Genomic DNA, 12,368 nt, shown 5'->3' on the forward strand with positions numbered 1-12,368 from the left:
TTGTCTATCTCATCAAAATTGTAATACAGTGTAATCTGCAGGTTTTTAACTGCCAGTATGTGCAACCATTACATAGCTGAGATTTTCTTTTCAGCTACATAGTCAATCACTTACCTTTACAAATATGATTACAATTAGAAATATGATTTTGGTTAATAGTCTAGTGATTTCTTGTAAAGAGCATGGATCGGAAGTTCTTTGACTTCAAAATTAAAATGAAATTGCCGAGACAATGTTCATATCCCTTGATTAACCACCCAGCTATATCATGGTCTTCTTTCTTCCAATATAATTATCCCAGAAGATTATGATATGGTATTATGTGGCTTTTCTTTAGAAATATTGAGATACTGGAGAAAGAGTATCGGCGTATCATGTATGCAGAAAAATTATATTGAGATTTGAGATAATGATGAGATATACAGTATATGCTTGAGAGATGAATTTATTATGTATGAATAGTTTTTTTTTTAATTTTTATAATACTATTATACCAGAGAGCAAAGTAGAAAAAAATCAAAGAGCCTAGGAAATACTGTTACTACAGTTTCTAAAAATATTGATTATTATTGCAGGTATATAGCCATATTTGATTAAATTCTCTTTTCTGGCTTCAAAACATGGAATTTGGATACAGAGAAATTGTCCATGGATCAAATTATTTTCAAATTCCAATACAATACATGAGATAATGCAAATAGTACTTTCATATTTCAGATAATTTTATAAAACTTGCTTTTTAAAGAACTTCTTATGTGTTGTATGAGGTTTAATGAAACGTCGCTTGATGAGCAAACAGGTTTTAGAGTAGCAAAATCATCGTGAGTACAGAGCCAATAGGACTTCTTGACAAGCCTGTGGATAGGAAGAAAATACTATTTTTATTAAATTTGAACTATGTATTAAGTCACTGTTAATATTCTTATGCTTTCTTGGTTTTGAGTTACATCAGATGGTCAGTTACATCAGTTATGTCAGATGGTATGTTCCTTTGTGAAAAATATCCACCCCTAAAAATAGTGTCATATTGATTGAAACCCTTTGTATAAAAAAAAAGCTCTCCCAAAATTGTTCAAAAGCAGCCATATAATCAGAAGCAAAATTAGAGTACATGGCTACTGTATCTATCTCTACTACTTCTTTCTTAGTTCATTCTTTTATCTCTTTAAATTATTTTGACTGTTTCCCAATGACTCTTCATTATCTGTCTATCCTCTCTCTCACTCTTGCTGACATACCCCTGTTTGTGTTACATACCTATATAACCCATCCGGGCACATTGCTTCTTTATCAAAGGGTGTTCTATCCGATGATTGCCTGTTTTTTCATTTATCTCTAAAAGTAGACAATAAACCCTTAAATGCAAAGACTTTGGAGTAATGATATTTAGATCCCCAATGGCTATCACACTGCAATTCTCACTGATATGTGATCAAGAAATATCTAATGACTGAATAAACACCAATTTCAATTGGATCTTTCTTTCCTAAAATAATAACACAACAGTCAGGATTTCTTTCCAATCCTTCCAATCTTTTCTTACTAATATTTAAAAAAAAAAAAAAAAAGGACTCCTTTATTTCTTTCCTTAAATGTTGTAACTAAGCTAATTACATAGCAAACTACTGTTGTTTTTCTTGTACTTCTGGTACTTAAATATTTATTGAACGAATTTCTATGAAGTCTTTTTTTTTGTCTTTTTCTTCTTGTCATTTTTCATAGGAGGTTTAGTAGTTCAGTTCTGCGTTTTAACCCACTTTACTTTTCAATTTGAATGTTTCTTCTTTTTCAAAATTAGCATAATTATGTTCTTTAATTATCTTACTTATGTGGAACAAACCATACTCATAAAACAGAATTCCTTGGAGGGATCAGAGATAAAAACAAGCAAACAAACAGACTTTTAAAAGTTAAACTATTGCCCTTTTTTGGGAAAGGAATATTTGCTTACCACTTTTATCTGATAATCCATTCCTGACAAATTTAATATTTTTTTCCTCCATGGCTTGGTCTCTCATTCAATCTATCATGAAATCTGTTCATTATTCTTTCTTAGAGCCTCTTTTTCATGTTTCTTTATGTCTTTCTATCACCAAACTATTTCAGTTTTTCCCCTTAAATATAGCCTACATGCTTCATCCATAGTGGTCTTCCCAGAATAATATTTTAATACATCCTTACTTGATCAAGTATCTTTAGTTATTACCTAATGGCTAGGGGACCATGTTTAGACTCTTCACCCTGTCATTAATGGCAACAGAGAATTCAATTTGAATAAACTCTACAAGTGCATTTAAAAATAATTGAAATCCTTTGGAACAATGTCAACTTTAAATGTAAGACAGTCTTCTTTTATCTCCAGAAAATATTGCTTTATTTTTTGTAGCAAAATTCTTCATCTATCATAGAATTTGGAAGGCTTTATCTTCTGTGTGAATGGCTAAATTTAAATGTCTCAAAAAGAAATTAATAGTATTTTATATCTTCTTTTAGGTATTATACTAGGTCAGTGATCCTACTCCTAATTTCTCATTTTACTGTCTTAGGACAGGACTTCTCAATTTTGTGTATGTGAATTATATAGGGATCTTATTAAAACACAGACTCTGATCTGGTACAGTTGCTCCAAGGATTGTATTTTAGGTGGGAAATTTTTAAACAACATCCTAGGACAGATTTATAGACAGGACAGACTATAGTCACAATTATACACATTTCTGATCAAGAGCTTCATATGATATATGTCTTTTAACAGTTTCACCCTTCCTATACATGTGGTTAAGTATTATTATACTATTTTGTCAATGAAAAAATTGAGGTTTAGAGAGAATTAAGAATAGTTCATAGTCATGGAACTGCAAGTTGTCAGGTCCAGGATACAAACACAGGTGTTTCTTTCCACAGAGTCCAGACTCTTAACCTCAGTGGGATAAAAGCTTTCTTTTGGAAGCATTTACACAAATAATTACATTTCAGGAGAGGCACACCAGGGATGTCATTGCTGATATCAGATGGATCTTGGCTGAAGGCAGAGATTACCAAAAAGATGCCTACCTGTGTTTTTTTGGCTATGCAAAGGCATTCGACTGTATGGCTCATAACAAATTATGGGTAACACTGCGAAGAATGGAAATTGCAGAACATTTAATTGGGCTCATGAGGAATCAAGAGGCAGTTGTTTGGACAGAACAAAAGGATACTGCGTGGTTTAAAGTGAGGAAAGGTGTGCATCAGGGTTGTATCTATCCTCTGAGCAAATAACCTGAGAAGCTGGACTATATGAAGAAGAACAGGGCATCAGAATTGGTGGAAGACTCATTAACAACCTGCATTATGCAGATGACACAACCTTGCTTGAGGAAAGTGAAGAGGACTTGAAGCACTTACTGATGAAGATCAAAGACCACAGCCTTCAATGTGGATTACACCTCAACATAAAGAAAACAAAAATACCCCAGCTGTGCCAATAAGCAACATCATAATACACAGAGAAAAGATTAAAGTCAAGGATTTCATTTTACTTGGATGGCAATCACAGCCCATGGAAGCAGTAGTCAAGACATCAAAAGGCACATTGCACTGGGTAAATTTGCTGCAAAAGACCTCTTTAAAGTGTTGAAAAGCAAAGATGTCACCTTGAAGACTAAGGTGCACCTGACCCAAGCCACGGTATTTTCAATAGCATCATATGCAAGCAAAAGCTGGACAATGAATAAGGAAGACAGAATAAGAATTGATGCCTTTGAACTTTGGTGTTGGTGAAGAATATTGAATATACGATTTACTGCTAAAAGAACAAACTAATCTGTCTTGAAAGTAGTACACCCAGAATGCTCCTTAGAAGCAAGGATGTCAAGGCTGTGTCTTACATACTCTGCACATGTTGTCAGGAGGGATCAGTCCCTGAGAAGGACATCATGCTTGGTCAAGTACAGGGTCAGCGGAAAAGAGGAAGACCCTCAACAAGATGAATTGACACAGTGGCTACAACAATGTTCTCAAGCATAAAAAGAATTGTGGGAATGGCATACGACTGAGCAGTGTTTCGTTCTGTTGTATATAGGGTTGCTTGTTAGAACTGACACGATGGCAACTAACAACAACAACACCAGGAAAAATTTCTTGATGCAGAGCCAGTTTTTGTTTGAAGCTTTCTTTTGTTTTCCTTCTTTTAATTATATGTCATTATTGATATTTAGAAAAAAAATGGAGACCAAAAATATCACTAAACTGGGTTTACCTGTGTAATCAAGCCTCATGGTTACTGAGCAAAGTTGTTAGCTTATGGACCTCGGTAACGATAGGGATAACGTTCATAACGCTGATATTCACGATCCTTTTCCTGTATACACACAAAAGGAAAGAGAAAATCGCAGAGAATTGAGGCAGTGACAGTGCAATTATTTCACAATAATTTCCATTAAAAACTTAGGTTGTTTAAATTACTAGGAACTTATATATTATCTACATAACTATTTTTTCCGTTTCAGTTAGCTTTTCATTTTTTAAAATCAAATTTTAAAAAGAAGCTAAAATCATAAAATATTTACCATTTTACTTTTTACAGGCAATTTTGTTGTTTTGTAGTGCATCTGAGATGGCTGATTACATCCAAACGCTCAAACAGGACTTACATCTTCTTTATAATATTACCACCAAGCTACAGTCTTGCCCATCTTTGAATATTCCAGGAAGGAATAATTGATTAATGTCAACTTAGGTGGAGAGAAAGATTGTGTATGTGTGTGTGTAAAAGAGAGAGAAGGACGGAGAGAGATTCTGACTGCTTCACCTCACTTTTGATTTATAATAATTTTGCTCTTTCTTAAAATTCCTACATTACTTAATATTTACATCTGTTAATACAAATATCCTTATCTTTCCTTCTGTATCTTTTTATTTTATGCCATTTTAATTCATTTATTTACTATATTATTAAGAACAATCTTTCAGATCCTACTGCATTAATATAATATGCCAAAATAATCAGATGTCAAGGACACAGGTCATTAAGAAAAAATGTTAAAAAAATTAAAATTTCCACCTTTTTTAACATGGTCAGTTTAACCTACTGACTTTATCACCCCCCAAAAATCAGAAGGTAAAAACCACATCACTTACTTTATCAGCTCCATTAAGCATATATTGTACTTAATGGAGTCAGAATTTCAACTGCATTTTAGTCAAGGTGTTCATTTACCAGACAAAGATACTGAAATTCAGAGACTGGCTTCTTGAAGGTGGTATTTGAGTTTCTGTTTATATGTTACGGATACAACACTCTTGGATCTTTCTCTCGTGTATCATAAATATACGAAATCAATGTGTGTTTTGGGCATTCATGATATAAATACATTTCAAAAAAAATATCAACTTTTTTAATAGAATAAATACTCAGAAAAGGAAGTAGGTTTGAACAACACAATTTTATCAGGCAAATACTTACATGGAATCTTCTATGATGATGCTGTTAAAATAAAGAACAATTGTTTAAAACACAATACACTGTTGATTATTAAATGTTCCATTGAATGAAACTGTCTTACCTCTTCAGATGAATCAGCTCTCTTAAAAGGAGAAAAGAACAATATAGTTAACATCTTAATATTAATTCAAGATTGATTGTAAAAATGCGCTTAGCTGCCGCAACTGTGATTAAATCTAATAGATGGAAGTTGCTACTCTAAACTGGACAACTTTGTACAATGGCATCTTTAAAGTAAGTGAAGAGTAGGCTTTTGCTCTGAATAATCTGGGACATTTAAATGTCAGTTTACTTTGGGCCATGTTTCTTTTGTGTGGGAAAGATAGGGAGAGTATATTGCTGTGAATAGGAGAGTGAAAACTGAAAAGGTAAACTTTGATTTGGCCCCAAACAAAATTTTTTATATGCATAATATTTTAAGTAGCTCAAAAGCTACTTAAGCTTTTGTTGTGATGATAGAGCTCAGCTGTCTGCTTTTCTTCTTAGAGTTTTATTTTTTTCTGTCTATCCTTTTATAACAACATAATGTGATAAACTATGTTTCCATAGCTGATTGGATGTTTTAAACATCCTTTAGAATTTGGTGGATTAGTTGAAGTACTGTTATTACATGATAAATTTCCCAGTAATTTAGACATAAAGGATACCAGCATATAAACAAGCATTAATTTTACCAGAAGAAGAAAAAAAACCAAGTTTCGGAAAGGTCAAGTGCTTCACCTAGAGAAACAGAGTCATAAATGACAAAACTGTCTGGGAACTTCTGACTTCAGGTAGATCTGGAACTTTTTATATTTAAGTACATTTTATTAGGCTTATAGTTCCATATCTTTATGGAGGCTTTTTTAAAATTTATTTTTTCCATGAAATAATTACATTTGAAGTCTGTTTGTGTGGCTTTCTGTATGCACGTGTGTGTACTGAAGATTTATTCTATGTCTTGAATGAACTTATGTAGGTTAATTTAAGGAAAAAATTCATACAAAAGCATTAACATTTATAAAGCATTGTTTAGGTCAATGCAAAAAGGCCAGGACCCAGGTAATGAGCAAGATTCTTTGGAAAATTTCCGGGAACATATTCTTCAAAATTTCCTGATCTACTTACTGTCAAGGCAGCCATGATGGCCAAGATGAAGGCAAAGATAAAGAACTTCATATTTTGCTGAGTCCTGTGAAAGCATATGTTAGAAATCAGCAACACATTCATTCCTTGGCTCATTCATTAAACATTCATTGATCAAGCTTTGCTCCAAAGCTTTATGAAACATATTAGACGTACGAAGACAATTAGAACACATACCCTGACATCAGGGAATTTACAGACTAGTAAACCAAGACAAACAAACCCACTGCCATTGAGTTGATTCCAACTCATAGCAACCCTATAGGACAGGGTAGAGTTGCCCCATATGGTTTCCAAGGAGCAGCTAGTGGATTTGAACTGTTGACCTTTTCTTTGGCACCTGTAGCACTTTACCACTGGGTAAGAGATATTAATCAGTAAAAAATGAGTGTTCTGAAATGGAAAAACTAACATGCTCTAAAAGCACACAAAGAGGGCACCTTAAACAGACCAGGAGAATAAAGGTATAGAGTAAAGAGAGGGAAGGGAGAGGGGAAATGGAACATGTCTGGAGCCTGAAAGGAAATAAAAATGAGAAAAGCATAGAATGTTGGAAATGTAAATACTTCAGTAAGTAATGAGGAAACAACCTGAAACAGGACAACTTCTTATATAGTTGTGAGATTATATGAAACTTTGATTAAGGGTAATAATTAAGGCACAGTGCAAAGAGATGTTCAGAAAGTAGAATGACAGGCAATAGAGCCTGGTTTTACAGTAGAATGAGTCTCAATGTGCCAGGTTTCTGGCCTGAGCATTGTGTAGATAGTATAACCCTGATATCAGAACATTGATGATACTGGGCAGAGAACAACTGAATTGCAAAAGAACTCACGGGGAAAATATCTGTGGCTACTTTGGGCAATCAAAATGGTAAAAACAATTTAAATTTCCAAATATTCTTATTCAACATATTTAAGCTAGTCTGGAACTCTTTGATATATTTATATAATTCTTTGAATCCGGTTTCATAACTGTTGAAAAAGAAGCAAAGCAGATTATTTATCTCTGAATTCAAAAAAAGAAAAAAAAAAAAGAGACAAAACCGGTTGCCATCGAGTCCATTCCAACTCATTGCGAATCTATAGGACAGGGTAGAACTGTTCCTTTGGATTTCCAGGATGTAGCTGGTGGATTCCAACTGCTGACCTTTAGGTTAGCAGCCGAGCTCTTAGCCACTGCACCACCACGGCTCCAATTTGGAATTACAGACACCGGAGCAAAAATATTTTGACTGGAAAATTTTAGTATGGAGGAACTCACAGATACATGATATTTATACCTGTGAATTACAAACTGTAAAGGAAATCTTTAATGAATAAAGGGCATTTTATTTCATTTTTTAACTTGTCAGTTGTGATAGAATATTACAGTAACATCTTTTGTCTAATGATAGAAAAACTATTCTTCTCCTAATAACTTCAAAGTCTTCAACACGTGAAGCAGAGATCATGACGAGTGGTATGTTACCTGTTTCTTATCTGCTGTTTCTGCCTCACTGACTTAAGCCGAGGATGCTTGTATTAGACAAACTGTAACAATTACTTATTTGTTGATGAACGTTTTCTATCATTTAGTAGTTAACCCAAACTTTCCGTCATGTTAAGATGCAAAAAAGAATGCAACTTTTAGTTGTGTATGTCTGGAATTTGTATCAAAAATAAAGTTTTGGTGTTTTATATGCCTGGAATTTTATTGAAAATATCAAGGAATGCTTATATGAAGTGATTATATATATATCCCAGTGGGGCCATATACATATTTAAGGGCTGTGAGTCAAAAATATTTCCTAAAAATCACAATTAAAAATGTAGCCATTGAAATTTTCCCTTTCATCAAAATCAAAAATAAAAATGAGTTAAGACTAAGTAAAACAGAGAAGTGTAACTGCCATGCACTGTTAATTATGGAAAATAACAAAAAGTGTTTTGAATGATGAACAATGAAGAGTCCATTGACTTTTGAATTGAAGCCTTGAAAAGTCCATTTAAAATGATTTAACGATGGGAATAAAGTAACTTTGAGAAAAGTTACTTAAAACCTTTGAAACAGTACATACATTTGCAAACAGACAGCTTTTTAAACTACCCAAGAGATTATTTTCCTATAAAATTTAAACTTTAATTTTAAATTAAGGGTAAAATCATCATTGACAAAGTGGATGTCCGATATTTGGTCAAGGACGAAGAAAAGATAGCGCACATCCCCTCCATTTTCCAATGTTGACTTTGGACAGCAATGGCTAATGTTGACTCAGAGGCATTGAGATCCTGAACTCACCTTCAGATCCTGACATAACATCACCATTTCTTTAAAACTTTTGATGGAAAATTATCAATAAATAGTAGGCATTTTCATAAAAGGTTTTCAGTTTATTCTAGTAAGCAAAAGATTAGAATAAAACTTCATATTATAGTGCATGTAAATACATTACCTTTTACTCAAAATGAACTCACCAGTCAGAGGAGCCCAAATGAAGCCCTGAGAGATGGTGTGCTTCTCTAGAGGGCAGGTGTATTTAAATGCACTGGAATCCTTCCTCTGTTTTCCTAAACTATGTCAGTTATGAGATCATATGGGAACTGAAGTTAATCCTCAAAATCTGCCCTTGAGGATGCTGAGAAGAAACATACCAATGTGATTTTACAATAGAAGATTGTGAAGGCAAATTAACCAGGAAACAAAACACCCATCAAATGTTAATGCCAGTGTTAGTCTAGGCACCTGTGAATAGGGCAAAGGAAAAAGCATTTTAGAGTAAACCACGTGTAGAAATGAGTTGAAGTGGTAAAAATATTTCTGTAGAACTTCGTGGCCTCTATTTTCACAAACACATGTCCAAAAAAGATACCTACCATGTGAGTAAACTTAACCTGTCTTCTAATAAATGGTGATAACTGGCATAAGAAAATTGAAGTCATTTGTTTCTAATGCATTTCCTAAAAATTATCATTTAAATGTCACTTTCGCCTTGTTCCGTGGAGTCTAGACTATCTTATCAAGTAGAACCAAACATTTGCCAAAACCAGTGATTCTTTGGGCATTGTATGGTAAAATAAATCTGAAATTTAAAGTTAAATGACCCTAAAAGCTCAGGAAAGAAGCCCGGGTCACGGAGTGCTTAGTGAACTGGGCTGCTAAACAAAAGGTCAGCAGTTTGAACCCACCAGCTGCTCCCTGGAAAAAAGATGTGGCAGTCTGCTTCCCTGAAGATTTACAGCCTTGGACTTCCTATGGGTCCTTCTGTATTCTATTAGGTCCCTATAAGTCAGAATGGACTCGACAGGGGTGGGTTTGGTTTTTTTGTTTTAAGAGCTCAGTTACTATCTCACATTGTAACTGGTGCATTTGTTTGGGAACTTTAATTTACTTCCTTTGAGATTTTAGGGACTCATTCCTTATTGAAAACTGTGTGTTGACATGAGAACGCTAGATGGAAGGAAAAAGTAGTTTCAGTAAGTCCTTAGCCAAATGTGTACACATACAAAAAATCACCACTTTGCTACTGATTGGATAATTCATTATAGTCAGAACTGAGCAGCAGAAAATCATTTGGAAAGTTTGGCTGAGTTATATACCCTAATTCCTTGCTACTCCAGGAGCAGTCTATGGAACCCTCAGAATGAGCATCACCTGAGAGCTTGTTAGGACTGCAAAATCAGCCCCTAGTCCAGGCTGCTGAATTAGAGTCTTGGCAGTACAACAGGAAAATGCATTTTAATGACATCTACAGGTGATCTTATATGTACTCTAAAGTTTGAGAAGCCACATGATAGACCTTTACATGCATTGTCTATGGACTTGATGCCAAAATAGAATTTAAGGTTTAATTTTGTGTCAGTTGTTTTAAGGAAATATTTATTTGGTGAATTTTCTATGCTATATTTGAACAGCCCCATTCAAAATTAGGGTTATTCTCTGGGTAATATGCAAATTAATTTTAATGTTTATTGTTGTTATTAGGTGACCATCAGGTGTTTCTGACTCATGGGACTCAAAATACAAAAGAAAAAAAACCCTTTGCAGACTTGCCCCATCCCCACAATCCTTGCTATGCTTGAGTTCATCATTAAAGCCACTGTGTCAATCCATCTCATCAAGGGTCTTCCTCACTTTCCCTGACCTACTTTTCCAAACATGATGTCCTTGTCTATGGGCTGGTCCCTCCCAATAACATGTCCAGATTAATTGAGACGAAGGCTTGCCATCCTTACTTCTAAGAAGCGTTCAGGCTGTACTTCTTCTAAGATGGGCAAGTAAAAAATTCAAGTTAAATTTAATTTTAATTGTTCTTATTGTTTTTTGCCACAGGATTTCTAAGCATTTTACATACATCTACTCAAATGCAAAGCAAACTCAATCTTTAGTGCATTATCAACAGAAAAAAAAAAAAGATATATAAGACCTCTAGTGCATTATCCAGAAAACCTGCAGACGTAGTGCTTAAGAGCTACAGCTCCTAACCAAAAGGTCGGCAGTTCGAATCCACCAGGAGCTCCTTGTAAACCCTATGGGACAGTTCTACTCTGTCCTATAGGGTCGCTATGGGCCAGAATTGACTTGACGGCAATGGATTTGATTTGGTTTAGTGCATTATCAACAGAAAAAAAAAGAAGATATGTAAGGTTCCGTGGCTGTTGAAATGTTTTATTTTAAACAAATAAACCCTACCTTAGTCATTTTGGGAGTTTCAAAGAATGTTTTCCTTCCTTCTTTGACTTTTCCCTTTTCTCTCTCCTCTTTTCCTATTTCATTCCCTCCCTCTTTTTCTTTCTTTCCTTCCTTATTTAGTTCTTCATTAATTCATTTAACTGATGTTAATGGAATTATGATATACATGGCCTTTTGTTGTTGTTGTTGTTAGGTGCCGTTGAGTTGGTTCCGACTCATAGCGACCTTATGCACAACAGAATGAAACACTGCCCGGTCCCGCGCCATCCTTACAATCATTGCTATGCTTGAGCTCATCCTTACAATCATTGCTATGCTTGAGCTCATTGTTGCAGCCACTGAGTCAGTCCACCTCGTTGAGGGTCTTCCTCTTTTCCACTGACCCTGTACTCTGTCAAGCATGATGTCCTTCTCCAGGAACTGATCCCTCCTGACAACATGTCCAAGTATGTAAGATGCAGTCTCACCATCCTTGCCTCTAAGGAGCATTCTGGCCGTACTTCTTCTAAGACACATTTGTTTGTTCTTTTGACAGTCCATGGTATATTCAATATTTTTCGCCAACACCACAATTCAAAGACGTCAACTCTTCTTCAGTCTTCCTTATTCATTGTCCAGCTTTCACATGCATATGATGTGATTGAAAATACCATGGCTTGGGTCAGGCGCACCTTAGTCTTCAGAGTGACATCTTTGCTCTTCAACACTTTGAAGAGGTCCTTTGCAGCAGATTTGCCCAATGCAATGGGTCTTTTGATTTCTTGACTGCTGCTTCCATGGCTGTTGATTGTGGATCCAAGTAAAATGAAATCCTTGACAACTTCAACTTTTTCTCCATTTATCATGATGTTGCTTGTTGGTCCAGTTGTGAGGATTTTTGTTTTCTTTATGTTGAGGTGTAATCCATACCGAAGGCTGTGGTTTTTGATCTTCATTAGTAAGTGCTTCAAGTCCTCTTCACTTTCAGCAAGCAAGGTTGTGTCATCTGCATAATGCAGGTTGTTAATGAGTCTTCCTCCAATCCTGATGCCCCATTCTTCTTCATATAGTCCAGCTTCTCAAACTATTTGTTCAGCATACAGATTAA

The 12,368-nt window shown here is 34.8% G+C and overlaps 1 long non-coding RNA gene across 2 annotated transcripts; it reads right to left on the reverse strand.

Moving 5' to 3' along the window:
- Positions 1–427: 427 nt before the first annotated feature.
- LOC126077149 (uncharacterized) lies at positions 428–9,154 on the reverse strand. Of its 2 annotated transcripts, none has more exons than XR_007517661.1 (6): positions 9,067–9,154; positions 6,593–6,656; positions 5,547–5,567; positions 5,447–5,467; positions 4,241–4,342; positions 428–855 (listed from the first exon to the last, which is right to left on the reverse strand). It is a non-coding gene; the product is annotated as an uncharacterized LOC126077149 (long non-coding RNA). The 2 variants fall into 2 exon arrangements; XR_007517662.1 differs by having other exon boundaries at positions 9,045–9,130.
- Positions 9,155–12,368: the final 3,214 nt, after the last annotated feature.

The sequence above is a fragment of the Elephas maximus genome, chromosome 5 (assembly GCF_024166365.1).
Source record: "Elephas maximus indicus isolate mEleMax1 chromosome 5, mEleMax1 primary haplotype, whole genome shotgun sequence".
Classification (NCBI taxonomy): Eukaryota; Metazoa; Chordata; class Mammalia; order Proboscidea; family Elephantidae; genus Elephas; species Elephas maximus.